This window comes from Staurois parvus, unplaced genomic scaffold (assembly GCF_062004578.1).
Source record: "Staurois parvus isolate SC_StPar_1 unplaced genomic scaffold, SC_StPar_1.0 ptg001585l, whole genome shotgun sequence".
Taxonomy (NCBI): domain Eukaryota; kingdom Metazoa; phylum Chordata; class Amphibia; order Anura; family Ranidae; genus Staurois; species Staurois parvus.
In genome coordinates this window covers 43,217-61,280 of record NW_028319381.1, presented here as the reverse complement: position 1 = coordinate 61,280, position 18,064 = coordinate 43,217, and positions in this window count along the sequence as shown.

Sequence of the window (18,064 nt, the reverse complement as noted above, 5' to 3'; positions counted from 1 at the left end):
TGTGACAGTTATAGAGATACAAACAATGGGAGAGATACTGCAATTTACACCATTTTTTTTGCTATACAGCACTGAAGTAGTTTAACTGACAATTGCGCGGTCATGCAATACAGTACATAAAGGAAATTATGTCCTTTGTTCACACAAATAGAGCTTTCTTTCATTGGTATTTGATCACCTGCGCGCTTTTTATTTTTGGTGCTATAAACAAAAAACGTTTTCAGAAAAAAAAAATGTTTTGAAAAAAACAATATTTTCTCATTTCTGTCATAAAAAATATCCAAAAAAAATAATATTTCATCATAAATTTAGGCCAAAATGTATTCATGTTTTTGGTTAAAAAATTCCCAATAAGTGTCTATTGATTGCTTTGTGTGACAGTTATAGAGATACAGACTATGGGAGAGATCATGGAATGTACACAGCTTGTCCTTCTGACTGCCCATCACATTTCTGGGGGGCTAAAATACCAGGACAGTGCAAACACCCCCAAATACCAGGACAGTACAAACACCCCCAAATACCAGGTTAGTACAAACACCCCCAAATACCAGGATAATACAAACACCCCCAAATACCAGGACAGGACAAACACCCCCAAATACCAGGATAATACAAACACCCCCAAATACCAGGACAGTACAAACACCCCCAAATACCAGGATAGTACAAACACCCCCAAATACCAGGACAGTACAAACACCCCCAAATACCAGGATAGTACAAACACCCCCAAATACCAGGACAGTACAAACACCCCCAAATACCAGGATAATACAAACACCCCCAAATACCAGGACAGTACAAACACCCCCAAATACCAGGACAGTACAACCCCCCCAAATACCAGGACAGTACAAACACCCCCAAATACCAGGATAGTACAAACACCCCAAATACCAGGACAGTACAAACACCCCCAAATACCAGGACAGTACAAACACCCCCAAATACCAGGACAGTGCAAACACCCCCAAATACCAGGATAATACAAACACCCCCAAATACCAGGACAGGACAAACACCCCCAAATACCAGGACAGTGCAAACACCCCCAAATACCAGGATAGTACAAACACCCCCAAATACCAGGACAGTGCAAACACCCCCAAATACCAGGACAGTGCAAACACCCCCAAATACCAGGACAGTACAAACACCCCCAAATACCAGGACAGTACAAACACCCCCAAATACCAGGACAGTACAAACACCCCCAAATACCAGGACAGTACAAACACCCCCAAATACCAGGACAGTACAAACACCCCCAAATACCAGGCCAGTACAAACACCCCCAAATACCAGGATAATACAAACACCCCCAAATACCAGGACAGTACAAACACCCCCAAATACCAGGATAATACAAACCCCCCAAATACCAGGACAGTACAAACACCCCCAAATACCAGGACAGTACAAACACCCCCAAATACCAGGATAATACAAACACCCCCAAATGACCATTTTTCAGAAAGTAGACACCCTGAGATATCTGCTGAGAGGCATATTGAGTCCATGGAAGTTTTTTTTTCACAAGTTTCTGGAAAATGACAAAAACTTTTTTGTTCTTTTTACACAAAGTTTTCATTAAATTATATATTTCTCACACAAGCCATGGGTATATGTGGAATTACACCCCAAAATACATTCTGCCACTTCCAGTGAGTATGGGGGTACCACATGTGAGACTTTTTGGGAGCCTAACCACATACAGGAGCCTGAAATCCAATGACCACCTTGAAAGCCTGAAGGTGCGTAACTTCCTCATTTCACTTCCTCACTACCTATCACAGTTTCAGAGGCCCTGAAATGCCAGGATAGCCCCCCCCCAAATGAGCTATTTTTGGAAAGCAGACACCCAAAGAAATGTAAAAAGACACATGGAGAGTATTTTGCAGATCTCATTTTTTTCTCACAAGGTTTTGAAATATAAAAAAAGAAAAGAAAAAATTATGATTTTGTTTTTTTTTTCAAAAACTTGTGGCAACAAACGAGATCTGCAAAATACTCATCATGCTTCTGATAAATTCCTTGGGGTGTGTACTTTCCAAAAAGGGGTCATTGGGGGGGGGGGGGGTGCTATCCTGGCATTTCAGGGCCTCCTAAATTGTGATAGGTAGTCAGGAAGTGTAATGAGGTAATAAAGCTCTTTAAAGGCCTGAAGGTGCTTATTGGATTTTGGGGTCCTGTACTTGGCTAGACTGCCAAAACGTCTCTCACATGTGGTACCCCCATACTCGGGAGAAGTAGCAGAATGTATTTTGGGGAGTAATTCCACATATACCCATGGCTTGTGCGAGAAATGTATCATTTAAGTGACAATTTTGTGTAAAAAAAAAAGAAAAACATTTTTGTTTGTCATTTTCCAAAAATGTGTGGTAAAAAAATAAATTCTTCTATTGATTCAACATTCCTCTCAGCAAATAGTTTGGGGTGTCTACTTTCCAAAAAGGGGTCATTTTGGGGGGTGGGATCATTTTATGCCCAGCATTAGAAGTTTATGCCACACATCACTCACTCTTCTAACCACCTGAAGACCACGCCTTGTCTGACACTTTTTGTTCACATGAAACAAATCTGCTGCAATTTTTTATGTCACATAATACTCACGCAGCAATTTTTTAAACGCAATTTTTTTTAAAAAAGTACGCTTTTTTTACTTTTAATGCACAGAAACACTAAATATTGACCAATTATTTGGTAAAATATAAAAGATAATGATATGCCGAGTAAATAGATACCAAACATGACATGCTTTAAAACTGCGCATGCCCCGTGCAATGGCGACAAACTGCATACGTGTTTAATATTCATAGACAACATTTAAAAGCCTTTACAAGCCACCATTATAGATTTACAGAGGAGGTCTGGTGTTAGAATTACTGCCCTTCATCTGACGTTTGTGGCGATACCTCACATACATGGTGCAACCGCTGTTTCCATACTGGCGCAGGGTCAAGGCTCACAAATGCAGATGCGGGCGTGCACAGGGGGGCGAGGGTACTTTTTTTAAGTTATTTTGATTTTTTGAATTATTTTTACACTGTCCCTTCTTTGTTTTATCACATTTAATGCTATCACAGGGAATGCAAATATCCCCGATAACCTCAATGGGCATTGTCATAGATTCTATTCTGAGGAATCTGGGGTCTATCAGACTCTGGATCTCTCCTCTGCCCTCACATTATCTCATCTCACCAACATCGCTGATCAGATGCTTTCCCAATTTACAAATGGCGCTGTTTATATCCTGCGAAACTGAAGTGATGAAATGCTCGTAGCTTCCGATTTCTTAGGCTATAGAGATGATTGGCACCACTTTGGTCTCCAATCAGCTCTATGGTCAGCTGACAGAAACACCGGCTGCATTCTCAGGTTCCCCCGATGGCACGGGACTGCCTGAGAAGGCCATGGAAGGCAGCGGGGGAGGGGGGACATCATTTCCCACTGCTTGTAAAAGCAATCCTGCAGCTAATTAGCCAATAAAAGCCGATCGGCGGCTGAAAACAACTATACCAGGATGATGCCTGCAGCTGTACCATCATCCTGGTATAACCATTCAAAGTCCAGTGATGTACCAGGACCTCGGTTTACAAATTTAATTTGTTCTGTAGGACATTTCATATAGCAAAATATTTGTAAACCAAAACACTGTTTCCCATAGGAATGCATTGAAAACCAATTAATACGTTCTGAAGGTCAGAAAAACAGTAAACACTACTAAAATACTGCGTGAGTTATGTTATTAACTCGTTATTAATTTATTATTTAGTAGTGACAACCATGTGTTCATGTTTCAGCTGTCAGCGGGGTTCCCCACTGAATGTAAAAGAATTGCTGGCAATTAAGAAAAAGTGTTTTTTTCTTCTCTATACAATAGTTCAGAAATTCAGCAGTCACTTCCCCCCTATACACCATGGCTGGTCGGCAACCAGTTAAATACTTGTTTTTGATTATAATCTTGAATTACTCTCTGATATTTCTTCTTTTTCTTGTTTTTAATCTCTGAATTCCTGTTTTTAACATTTTTGTTCAGCTCATTCATATATTTAGAAAACTCTGGATGCTCTTTGAATGTTTCTACTTTAGCTATATAATCCTTCAAAACCATCTCCATTTTCCTCATTTTTCTTTGTTTCCTTTTAATTAAAAATAATAATAATTCCACGCTTTTGTCACTAAAGAAATCGTACCATTCTAGAATATTCCTTCTTCTATGAATCCCCCGCAATGGGAAATACCATCTTCATTTTCAGGGGGTTATTCTTTCTTTAATGTATCTCTCCATAGTTGTTATACCCCCCAAGTGTGGATCCTTTTATCCAGAATATTCCCCCCCTTTCTGAATACATTATTAATGTTAATATCCACTTTTTCTTCCCCTTTAAAAATGCTTTCTATATCTAAATACGAAGAAACCTCCATTGTGTCTGCTAACAAGTGTATGACTTCTAGTTATTAAAGGGTATAAATTGTACTTGTGAGCCACAAAAACTGTACATTATATACTGAATTGGTTAATAATGCGATTCGCTGACATTAATTATGTGTAATCTGATCCTCATCCCCTCCCCCAATATTTCCATGTGTAATCCGATCCTCATCCCCACCCCCAATATTTCCATGTGTAATCTGATCCTCATCCCCACCCCCAATATTTCCATGTGTAATCTGATCCTCATCCCCACCCCCAATATTTCCATGTGTAATATGATCCTCATCCCCACCCCCAATATTTCCATGTGTAATATGATCCTCATCCCCACCCCCAATATTTCCATGTGTAATATGATCCTCATCCCCACCCCCAATATTTCCATGTGTAATCTGATCCTCATCCCCACCCCCAATATTTCCATGTGTAATCCGATCCTCATCCCCACCCCCAATATTTCCATGTGTAATCTGATCCTCATCCCCACCCCCAATATTTCCATGTGTAATCTGATCCTCATCCCCACCCCCAATATTTCCATGTGTAATCTGATACTTATCCCCACCCCCAATATTTCCATGTGTAATCTGATCCTCATCTCTATCCCCAATATTTCCATGTGTAATCTGATCCTCATCCCTATCCCCAATATTTCCATGTGTAATCTGATCCTCATCCCCACCCCCAATATTTCCATGTGTAATCTGATCCTCATCCCCACCCCCAATATTTCCATGTGTACACATACTGTACATACACTAAACCCATCAGGTGCTAGAGGGGTGTGACCACATGAACACCAACCATTTGGATCCGCCCACTTGAAGGGATGAAATGAATTTCATGGTGACATCACCTTCTAGACAGAGTATCTATCTGATCCTTTCTCTGCCAGGTCCGTACCGTCTCTTCACTGACCCGGAACTTACAGCAAACTCTGCTAAACAGCCACCTCCACCATTGCTGACATTTGAAATGCCCCCACCTCCACTGCAATGTCCCCTTTCCCTGCCGCTTCACCCCCGCTGCACTGATTTCCCCTCAGCACTGATCCCTCCTTGCAAACCCCTTATGGCTGCCCTGCAGCTGTCAGTTTCCCTCCTCTACCATCTCACCGGCTTTGGGTGCTGCAGGGCAGCCACAGAGGGATCTACTTGTCCAAATAGATCCCCCCACTGATGGCTGGGCACCCCCTCCCTGCAGCAGCTGGATGGCTTTCCTTGTTTCTCCATCAGTTGCAGCTTCTGCTGGGGTGGGTGATCGCTGTCAGGATGGAAAATCGGAGACTGCTAAACATGTGTTTACCATCCCCCTTCCTTTCCTGAATGAATACAGTCAGTGATTTGTACCGATTCCTTCTGTATTCATTCATCACTGAAGCATAGAAAGCTGTGTTTGCTATGCTTCGGTTTGTGAATAAATAGGATCCTCTATACAGACTCCTATTCATTCATCTACAGTGCAGGTGAGGCTGCAGGAAAGGAACTGCAGACAGTCAAGGAAGGGACATTAGAGGTCTGTTTGAACCCCTAATGTCTCCAAAGCCCCCCCCCCACAAAAATGTACAAATATAAAAAAAACTATAACTGTACTTGTGTAAAAAAATAAAGATAAAACACATAGTAAGGGTAGAGTTAGACCTGCATCTAAAACTCCCTTTCCTCTGAAGCCTGATCTGTATCTGGATCGCACTTCAGAGGCTACTGACAGGCAGTGAGGAAGCGATGTGACCCCCCCCCCCCACCACCTGTTTTATCCCCATTGTACCGACCAATGAACCGACACCTACACCTGCACAGATGTCTGATCTGTCCTTGCAGCTGCTGTGTCCCGATTCCCATGAATGGGACTGTCTGCATAGGGAGGCACAGAACACCTGTCCATCCCCATGCAGGTAATCCCAGCCCCCCCCATGGGCGCATGCTTCTCTACCCCCCATGTGACCGAGGCCTTGGTGGGAATTTAGCAGGAATTCTGTAAGTTACGTTGTGTCTATGTGCGCCAATAAGGATTTTACTGCTTTTTTGAAAATAACGATTTGATAAACATTTCTGCAACTATTGCGGGGCCTAAAAAATCAGCAGCCCCTTCTGTTTATTGTACTGGTCATGTGATTTCAGGAGACGTCTGGTATGGGGGGTCTTGTAGAAACTCTGAAAACTAGAAGTAAATAATAAAAAAAATTTTTGAAAAATTGCCAAAATGGCAGGGCGTGTCAGTGAGAGGGTTCAACTGCAGTGACACCTTCCAGTGTCAGGTTCCTGAGAAGAAAATCCTGTGATTTCTGAGAAATGAGAGCGTGTGATCAGCGAGTTTCATTTCCTCTACGTATCCCTTGTTATCCTGTGATTGGCTCCAGCTCAGCCACCTCCCTATGTTTCCTCTATAGAAATATCTAACCTGCAAATACAATGTAGATACTGATGTGAACACCAACAAGAAAACGAGCGTTAAAATCCAAAGCTGCTGCAGCATCGAAAAGGTAACCAAATAAAGCTTCCAAAGTCACTGATAAATGATAGGTGCAGCGCTAAAAAGACTGAAATGACTCTAAAAGTAGTATATGTGATAAAGTGCAAACATAATAAAGTGCTGATGCAATCATCAAAGTAAAACATTATATATATCTATCACTGCCCCAGATGAGTGACAACAATAAATAAATAAGGTGACTGTTAGTGCTGATAAAGTGACAAATATGATTAGGGGTGCAATTATGACTAAGTACATTGGCACGAAACGCGTCAGTGGGGAGCTGTACGTCGTGACGTCACGCCGCCGGAGCCTCGAGCAGGTCCGGTAGCCATCTTGGATTTCCCTCATGGTCAGTTTTTTGTACTCTTATTATTGTATACCAAACGGAAGGAATACATTTACTTTTAAGCAGTATCACGCTATTGGCATCCTTTCTTTGGGCTCTTTATGAGCTTACCAACCCCCAGAGCTTCATACGGAGGATGGCAGAGGTACTGCAGATGACCCAGAGAGGGGGACTCCATACCAGGCTGTAGACATCCTTAAAGGGACCTCCGGCTGACCACAGTATATATCTATACAGGCGTATTATTATTACGCATCTGGTGAGTGCGTAATTCTACTACTTACCTGGCACATCACCAAATCATTGAGTATGGCATATGGAACACCGATTTTGAGATCATACATACCCAGATCTCCACTTTGTCACTTTATGGACTTTGTATTGTTATTTCTGTGGAATTATTTGTTTATTGCATTGGTCACTTTATTATCACTAGCAGTCACTTTATTGTGACACCATATAGTGTGATCACCTTCACCTTGATTTCCACTTTGTCACTTTATGGACATATCTGTGTAATTGTTAGTTGCTTCATCATATTTGTCACTTTATCAGCACTAACAGTCACCTTACTTATTTATTATTGTCACTTATCTGGGGCAGTGATATATATATATACCCTTAAAGTCCATACCCCGCTACAGATTCCCTCAGAGTCCAGTACCACACTCAGGAATCTCCCTAGCAACAGGCCCACTTGCAGCAAATCTGCCCGGCTACAATGCATGTTCCACAAGCCTATGCGGAAGCACTGCACATACGCAGTATCTATACTCTCACCTGGAAGTCCTCCACAACTCACCAAGCCATTCTTTACATCCTATATTAACCTTTCCTCGCATAATAGAAGTACTGTTTATGCACGCTCCTTACATTGCTGTGGCCCCCAAACCCTGCAATTCACTCTAAACATCTTAGAAATTCTGTCAAGGTGCCCTATCGGAGCCATGCTGCGATTTTTAGCCCCCATTTCAAAAGTTAATTTTCTTAAAGAGACAGCGCACCTTAAGTCAAAATGGCCGAAAAGGACTTTGCACAGTTCCCCAGTGATGAAATAAAGCAAATGCAACCTGATGCTGATCATCATGAAGGGCAGGGAACAGAATCCACACTTCCAGCAGAACAAGTCGTGCGACCAAGACGCTCTCTCAAACCAATGGTAAAGGTAATTGAACACTATCACACCACGAAAGATGAGCTATGTGATAACCTGGAGGAGCAATGGGAACGAGTTTCCTCCCTCATGTCCGGACTTAAATCCTCCTCAGGTGATGCCACAAGCTTACAAGTTGCCATCGGGCGGCTGGACACAGCTCATGAAAGATACAAGAGACTGTCCACAAGGTATATAACCTTCTAAAAGACTCTAATATCGATGAAGCCCTATCAGAACTGAGCAAGGCAGAATCAATAGACAGACAAAGAGACGTCATGGTGCTGGATGTTAAAGGTAAAGCAGAACTCCGTATCTCGCATTTGCAAGAAACTAAATCACACAGATCAAATTCATCTAAACATTCCTCTCGGTCATACAGATCATCGTGCTCAAGAATCTCAGCCTTGAGTTACAGATTACTAGAGACCCGCATAAACGCAGAGCAATCCAAAGCGAGACGCTCCTTCACAGAAAAGGAAGCTCTTGCAAGGGTAGAAGCAGAGGCCAAGAGGGCAGAAGCAGAGGCAGAGGCCAAGAGGGCAGAGGCAGAGGCCAAGAGGGCAGAGGCAGCGGCAGAGGCCAAGAGGGCAGAGGCAGAGGCAGAAGCAGAGGCTCGAGTAAAGATTTTCGAATCAGAGATGCAGGAGGAAATTGCATTAGCTAAAGTAAGACTACTTGAACAAGCATTGAGCCAAGGTCTTGATCCAGTCTGCTCACTACCACCGGAGATAGATGATCCAGTTGATCGCACCAGTGACTATGTACTGAATCAGTTATCTGTGCCACCCCTAGTTTGTAGTACCGTCCAAGCCGACAACACTGAAAACTCCAAGTCAGCTCTACCTGCGGTACCAGTGCTACCCACAGCACCCAAGCAACCTAATAACCGTTACCCAGATGTGCCCTCTCAAGGACGGTTGTTACAGAAAGATCGCTATCAGGTGTTTTCTGGCCTACCACCACAGCTCAAGCACCAGTCATCACAATCCACAGAGGCTAAACGACAGCTCAACCCTGCAGCTACATCATTCTACCCGGAAGCATCTCACCCCTTCACGCCAGGCAGCCAATACGCCCCAGGGGCATCACAAGTCGTCATGGCAACAAGCAGTGAGAAATCAGTTATGTCTGAGTTTGCCAGGTTTATGGTGAGCAGAGAGCTAATCAACACCAGTCTCTCAAAATTTGATGACCGTGCAGAGAGCTACAAAGCTTGGAAGGCAACCTTCAAGGCTGCCATCACTAACCTAAACCTAACCGCAGAGCAGGAGTTTGACCTCTTGATCAAATGGCTGGGCCCAGGCTCCACAAATTGTGTCAAGAGCCTCAGAACTGTCTACGTGGGACAAGCAGAAGCAGGTCTCACTGCCGCCTGGCAGTGACTCGAACGTACCTTCGGCAGTGCAGAAGCAATAGAGAAGGCCCTATTCAAGAGACTGCAGAACGTTCCAAGGATCAATCTCAAGGATGTACAGAAGCTTCAGGATTTAAGTGATCTGCTCATGGAACTGGAGCTTGCCAAGGGTGACCCTCGTCTGTCCGGGCTGTGCTACCTGGATACAGCTCATGGAGTGAACCCAATTGTCGTGAAGCTACCATACAGTCTGCAAGAAAAGTGGGCGGCATCAGTCTCAAGGTACAAAAGAGAGCATGACATCACCTTTCCCCCATTTATTCACTTCTGTAGGTTCATCGATGAACAGTCCCAGATGAGGAATGACCCCAGCCTCGACTTCCTGGAGTTCAACACTACAGCTTCAGCGACATCATCATCAAGGTATGAAAGCGTCATGCATAAACACAGAGACTTCAAGAGCAGCATGAGTGCTAGAAAGACTAACCTACCATCTCCTGCAGTACCCACGGGTAAACCGTAAACTACCTCATCAGCAGATAAGACCTTCAATCATGAATGTCCCATTCATAAAAAACCACACTCTCTGAACAAATGTAGAGGGTTTAGATCCAAAACCATACTGGAGCGCAAGAAAATCCTCACCGAACTCGGGGTATGTTTCAGATGCTGCGCTTCATTGGAGCACATGGCTAAGGACTGTAAATCTGTCATCAAGTGTGAGGAGTGTCATAGTGAAAGACATGCCTCAGCTATGCACCCAATCTCACTCTCCAGAGATTCACCCACTGCTGTCACCACCAGTCCTGCTCCAAGTCATGGCGGGGAGCCCCAAAATTACGCTAATGCAGCGACTGCTGTTTCCTGCTCATGCTTGGATGTATGTGGGGAGGGCCAGTGCGAGAAATGTTGTGCCCGAATATGCCTAATCAAGGTCTACCCAGAGGGACTACCAGAAAAGGCAGTAAAAATGTATATATAAAGAAGTTGTGAGCGCTATGAAAACAAAAAGCAGCCACAGCATCAAAAAGGATACCAAAAAGCCTTACAAACCATACAATATAAAACATGCGGCGCTATGGATAAAATGTCCAAAATATCAATATATGGTGGTTAGGTGATTAATGTGATCACAAAAGAGTAATATCACAAGCAAAGCGACATGCGGTGCAAAACCAGTCTTTGTGACAATTATTTTTCTTCAAAGTGCTGCTTCCATGCAGTAAAACGTGAAAAGGATAAGGCTGTGCACTCACCAGATGCACAGTGTAACTGTGCATTTAGAGATATATTATCTCCACTAAATCCACAAATGGCTTCAAAAGGTCAGGTCAGATATTTCTCCATCCGCTGAATGTTGCTAGTAATCCACGGTCTCTCTCTTAGGTGGCTCTATAGGTGATGAGTGACTCACCAAGGGCCACAAAGAAAGGAGACCAATAGCGTGATACCGTTTAAAGAATATTTATTTCATATACAGTATGATATAGGAAAACAAACAATCACTGACCATGAGGTGAATAGAAAGGTGGCCGCCGGGACCTCCGTGGTGCCGGCGGCAGAGAAATAGTGACGCTGTAGCTCCTACCCTAGGGTAGGAGCTACAGTGATTGACTGTATATGAAATAAATATTCTTTAAACGGTATCACGCTATTGGTCTCATTTCTTTGTGGCCCTTGGTGAGTCACTCATCACCTATAGAGCCACCTAAGAGAGAGACCGTGGATTACTAGCAACATTCAGCGGATGGAGAAATATCTGACCTGACCTTTTGAAGCCATTTGTGGATTTAGTGGAGATAATATATCTCTAAATGCGCAGTTACACTGTGCATCTGGTGAGTGCACAGCCTTATCCTTTTCACGTTTTACTGCATGGAAGCAGCACTTTGAAGAAAAATAATTGTCAGTAAAAATGTATGCCATCATTGACGACCAAAGAAACCGGTCCCTAGCAGGTCCTAAATTCTTTGAAGCCTTTGGAATAAAGGGACCATCCGAACCCTATACCTTAAACACCTGCTCGGGCCACATAGAGACTAGCGGCAGAAGGGCACAAGGATTCATCGCTTCTCCCTTCAGTGGGGATACAGAAATACCCTTTCCGACGCTGATCGAATGCGATCAAATACCCAACCATAGGGATGAGATTCCTACCCCAGAAGCTGCATTTCACCAACCTCACCTAAGGCACCTAGTCAACGTTATCCCACCTATATACATCAACACCGAGATTCTACTCCTGCTTGGCAGAGACAATCTAAGGGTACACAAGGTGCGTCAACAGTGTAATGGTCCTGACGATGCGCCATACGCCCAGAGACTGGACTGGGTAATCATAGGAAACGTATGCTTAGATCAACAAGGAGTCGACTCCTTCAAAATGTACGTGCGTGCAGATGGACGCACAACTTGCATTAAGCCGTGTCCTCATCACTATGAGGTGAAAGAGAAGTCTTCAGGCCTCGTACAACTACCTGACGTCATTACTCCCCTCTTTGCCAACAATTTGGGGAGATCAGTCTTTCATACAACCAAGGACGACGATAAAGTAGCCTTGTCAGTAGAGGACAAACCAACACCTCCACACTTCGCCATACACCCTCACGCATTTCTAGCGCACTTTACATTAAACAGGAATTTATGGTTCACATACAATGCAATACATGTTCAAGCTGGCCGACTATGACAAAGTAATCCCTCTCTGGCCAGTCCCTACTCTACCCACCTGAAGACCTCCTAATGTACATATACGTTGTGCTTTCAGGTGGTATAACGGGATGATATCTGCAGCTACAGGCATCATCCTGGTATTGTTGTTTCTGCTGGTGGACCGCTTGTTTGTATAATCCATCCTAGAAGCTAATTAGAAGCTAGATTTCTTTTACAGGCAGTGTGAGGGGACTCCCCCCACCACACACAGATGCCTCTCTGGGTTCTGTGTCCCAACAGAGAACCCAGAACTGAAGCCAACAATCCCACCAACTTATCAAAGAGCTTTTTCAGGACCAGAAGGTCCCTCATGAGCTCTATGGTATATGAAACTGGAAGCAACGAGCATTTTCATCACTTACGGTTTCCCTGGATGTAAACAGCACCATTTTTACCCACTTGCCACCCTCCCACAATGTTCTGCAGGTGAGTGATGGCTACAGGAAAAGCAATGAACCTGCACGTCACCTGATACTTCTGGGTTTTGCGCACACATGCGCACACTCCCCGCTGACCCTACCTGCCATTTGCTGCATCAGCGGGTCCTGTGCTGTTCTCCTCATATTTGTTATATAACTGTGCATTGTATTACCAATTATTATTTCACCATGTTGTGTCTATGCATTGATCTGTTTGCTGCCATCTGCTGGCCAGAATTTGCATGCTGCACACCTCTGCTCTTGTTAGTAAAGTTTTTCTTCTGCTGGGCGTGGTTTTAGGCAGCCTTGGTCTGGTCACTTCCTGCAGCCATTTTATGTGCTTCATAGCTGTGTGACAGGACATTCAATACCCTGGGCTTGTGAAGGAATCAGTTTTTGACCAGCAGTTAGCCTCAGGAAAGATATCACAGGACAGCATCAATACCTCTACTACATTACAGTATTGTATCACTGTTTGTCCCTGTATTTGGATCAAATAAACCCACGCTGATTTAATTCCCGTGTATACGTTTGGATCCATATAACCTGAGCATCTGCTGGTCTGGTCAGCTCCACTGCTTGGATACGAAGATAGGAAGTCACGCAGCCATTATCTGTTATACCTTCATTCGCCTTCATGTGGGGACAGAACAGGTCCTGGCCAGTGATTTTTGCCCAGGAATCTGCTGATCTCCTGCCGTGAATGGAGGAGCAGTCCTGTGTCTGTATTTGTATATAGAGGCCCAGGAACTAGCTGGTTCTTCTCTCTCTGGACCCTTCTCATTCCGGAGAGAGAAGAGAGAACACCACACTGTGAGGAAAATGTTAGATTAGCACATTTAAGCATTTGATTGCCCCTATTAACCCTTTGATCCCCTGGTCCCGTCACCCAGCCAGTGCCATTAGTACGGTGTCAGGTTATAGTATTTTTCACTGATCACTGTATTACTGCCACTAGTGACATCCAATAGCATCAGGGTCAGTTAGCGCCCCACCCTGCCAAGGTCAGATTTTGATTGCCCACACACCATCGCACTCACGCTATAGATTGCTGATCACCCCTATTACTAGTATAGTGTTTGTATAGATCAATATATTGATCAGGAACAGAACTATACCAGTGCCTCATTAGTATAGTGTCCCCAAATACGCAGTGATAGCAGGCTTACCCCATTCGCTACCAGCTCTAGCATTTAGCCCCTCCGCCCAGCAAGAAGTGCAGTGTCAGTGTCATTTCTGATCACTGTCACCTGTGATACATTACACACAAAACTGCAGCATGAGCACAATCAGGCTTGATCTCTGCTAGCACTAGCAGGTGAATTTTATTGATAGTGGTTCAAGCTGACAGCTAGGCACTCTTTTTCCTGTGAGTCGCACTAGGTACCTGTAAATTTAGAGCCCAAAATGCCCCAAAAGATGTATGCTAGTGAAGAGGCCTACAGGATTCTGAGCATGTCAGATGAGAGCAAAGGGGAAGCCTCTCTGACAGAATCCGCCTCAGAATATAAACATGTAGAAAGCAGCGTAAACCTGACAGTTAGCTCAGAGATGGAGAAGAGGTCCCTGCTAAGATCAGGCATACCAGACCCCATGAAGTTGAAGTGCCGGGTTGGCATGACTTGTCTTATAAGCAGCAGAGTGCCAGTACTAGTGCCATGCTACCTTTTGGTGAACTGGCAAGCACCAGCGGCTTAGTACATCCTGGTATTTTACATACCAGCACTGCACTATCACTTGGTGATGTGGCGAGTCCCATAAGTGCAGTATAAGTTGGTGTGGTGGTGAGCACAAGTAGCATCCTGCAGCCACCAATAATTTTTCACACAGGCCTGTAGAGCCAATCACCCAGCCAGTCCCTCCTATAGAATCAACCAACAATATATTAGGGCCATGTCTGGCATTTCACAAAATCCCTTTATCAGTAATAAAGTTCCTCATGCTCACTTCCATGCAGAACAAGATTGCAGACATCATGGCCCTGATTTACTAAGACTTGAGTCTACCAACAGACTCTGAACATTCAGGCAGACTCAAATAAATCAATGAAGACCTGTCAGTCTTCTGAGCGGCGTCTAGCAATCTCATTGAAAAGCGTCTACTTTTCTGTTAGTAAATGTGGAATCGCGTCTGGCACACTTTTAGGTGCAATACCGGATATGTTTGCTAGATGGCGCACAAGCGCAGGCATTGTACCATTGGCGTTTTCTTGTTAGCAAAAGAGAATACTTAGAATGTAACATAATTAGTACACCTATATCATAATTTTTTTTTTTTTTTTTCTGTTTCTCCAAAATTATTAGACAACTAATGCATTTCCTAATGAATGTCATACATTCTATTTTCAAAATATGTTCATATAATCATTCCTGAATAATGGAATGTCCTTTGTGTGGGAGTACCAACTCAGAGAGTGCCTATGAATGGCACGTGTGGTCTCTCCGTGACGGACAGTAGTGCATGAACTCGTGAAAGATAAACCACCCTTGGGACTGGTCTACACTCACCAGAACAAAAGTATTACTGCGCATGGGTTATACACATCACACATCTGGGGGTGCAGCGGTATGCTGGCAGCTATGGGTTAGTCATCCATCCATCCATCCATCAGGGTGGGTGCCCAAATGGTCCTGGGGAGGAATTAGCTCAGCCACAGGAGCCAGAAAGGTGTTTAATAGTGTAGTACACTGTCACAGGGGTGGATAACCTTTCACGAGTTCATGCACTACTGTTCGTGGTTATATTTATCTTGTGTAATACCATTTTACTAGTCTATATCATTTGACCAGCGCTCGCTTTATCATTTTTAAACAATGTAACTATTCTACATTGTAATGCCAACTGTGTCTCCCACAGTGGCTTAGTGGTTAGAGCTCAGAACGTACAGCACTGGGTCATGGTTCTGCCAACACTCCAAAGACATGCTGTTAGGTTCATTGGGCCTAGTACATGGCTGAGTTTCTGCCCTTAGATTATAAACTCCTTGACATTTATGAACGTTCAAAAAATGGAGATCAATTTTCTGGGTTGTGTCAGTGCCAGGAATATTGATCAATCAGTTATAATTTTGCCTAATGACTAGAAAGTGGATGAATGTTACCTGCGTCCTGTTCTTCTGCCAATTAGGAAATGTGCAAGTTTCATGCTGTGTATATTTCATTGTAACTTTTTTCTCTTCTTTTAAATCTGTCTCCTTATACAACTTGACCCCCTCCCCCACCCCATCACCTGTCCCATATGCAAATCTATGGATCACGCCCCACTCTTTTTAACTATTTATTTACTGATCAAGTAAATGTGTCTCATTTTCTATCAGCTACAGCTCAGATCTCACATTATTATACGATTGCTGATTGTATATCACCTCTAGTCTGACTGAATTCACAATCCCTGGTCAGTCCCATTCCCTGACCTATAATAACCTTTAGGACCAGTTCACACTACATGTGTTTCAGTTGCTTTTTCGGCATCACAGAAAGAAGGTTATATGGTTGTCAATGTCATAGTTCACATCAGCGCTTGCATTTTCAGTGCATTGCAGGTGCTGTAAACAAAGTTGACCACGCTGCATTGTTTCTGCACAGAACTGTACTGGAACACATTGAAATGTCCTTGAATGCACTAAAACGCACACGTCCCTAATTCAATTGAATAAAAAGAAAGTAGAAAAAACTAACTGGAGGGGATACAAAAATGCAATGCAACGTGTCCAAAACGCATCCAAAATGTACTGGAACACGCTAAACATGCATGCCAAAAGGGCATGAAAAAACGCATCAGGAACACATCTAGACTGTTTCTATAGTGTGAACTGGCCCTTAGGACTTGTTCACACCATTGGTGGTGCAGAAACGCATGCAAGAGGACACATTTTCCAACACAGCAAAGAAATGCAATGCCCTCTGTAGATGTGCACGCTTAGGTGCAACACACTTTTAAAATAATATGCCTGCATTATCTCGGCATGTTCCCACACATTAGGCAGCCCACTGAAATTAACGAGCTGGGGAAAAAAAAAAGTAAAAAATGCCCCATTCACACGGGTCTTCTGTCCTGTACAGCATGAATGAGGGGGTTGGTCATGTGGGCGGAGCCACCTGTTACACTATGGGGACACAGCAGCTGTATGAACACAGGTTGTCATCTGACAGGTGTGAAGGCGTGGGGAAGTGGCCCTGAATGCTCACTGTCTGTGTTCAGGGCTGTACACCTCCACCCATATGCTTGTCAGATTATGACCTGCAGCATTTCCATAGTGTAACATAGGTTGCCTGCAAACGGCGACAGACACAAAAACCAACCACTGATTCCCACTCTACAGGCCACAGCACCCATGTGAATGAGCCCCAAGACCTCCATTACACACACAGCTTGATTTATGAACTCAGTACAGTTTTATCATTTATATTTCACAGGAATATGGTTGGGATTATGTCCATTAATAATGTTTTTAGTGTATTTTTACCATAAATATAATTTGGATATTTTCTCTGGTGGTGGGGGGCTGTCAGGTATGATGTACGCGGCCCCGTGATATCTAACAGTGGCCCTGGGTGTATGCTTGTGTCTGTGCCACCTGTATAGTTAGGAAGAACCTTGAACCTCTGTTATGTACCTCAATGGATCTAGGAATTGGACATGTTTCCTCCTGAAGATACAACAATTATTAGTAATGTTTCCCCGGCCAATGAGGATCAGCTCCTCGGTGGAGAACAGCGATCTCGCCATGTCCAGATGTGGTCTGGAATTCCACAAAAGAACAATTCACAAAACTAAAACATAGACTTGTAAATGACCACTAAACTCTCCTAACTACACTCCCATCCACTAACACCCCCCACTACCACTTCCGGGTGTGTGCAAACGTCCTGCCGCCAACGTCATGACGTATTTCCAGTATGACAGCTGCTCTAGCTCCTCCTCCAACAGCCGTCTTGGCGTTTATTTGTGCACCATAGCAATTTTACATGCGGCTCCATAGTGTATATGACATTGGTGAATGTATGCTTGCAGCTATACTGTGTATATGACATTGGTGAATTTATGCTTGCAGCTCTACTGTGTATATGACATTGGTGAATGTATGTTTGCAGCTATACTGTGTATATGACATTGGTGAATGTATGCTTGCAGCTATACTGTGTATATGACATTGGTGAAT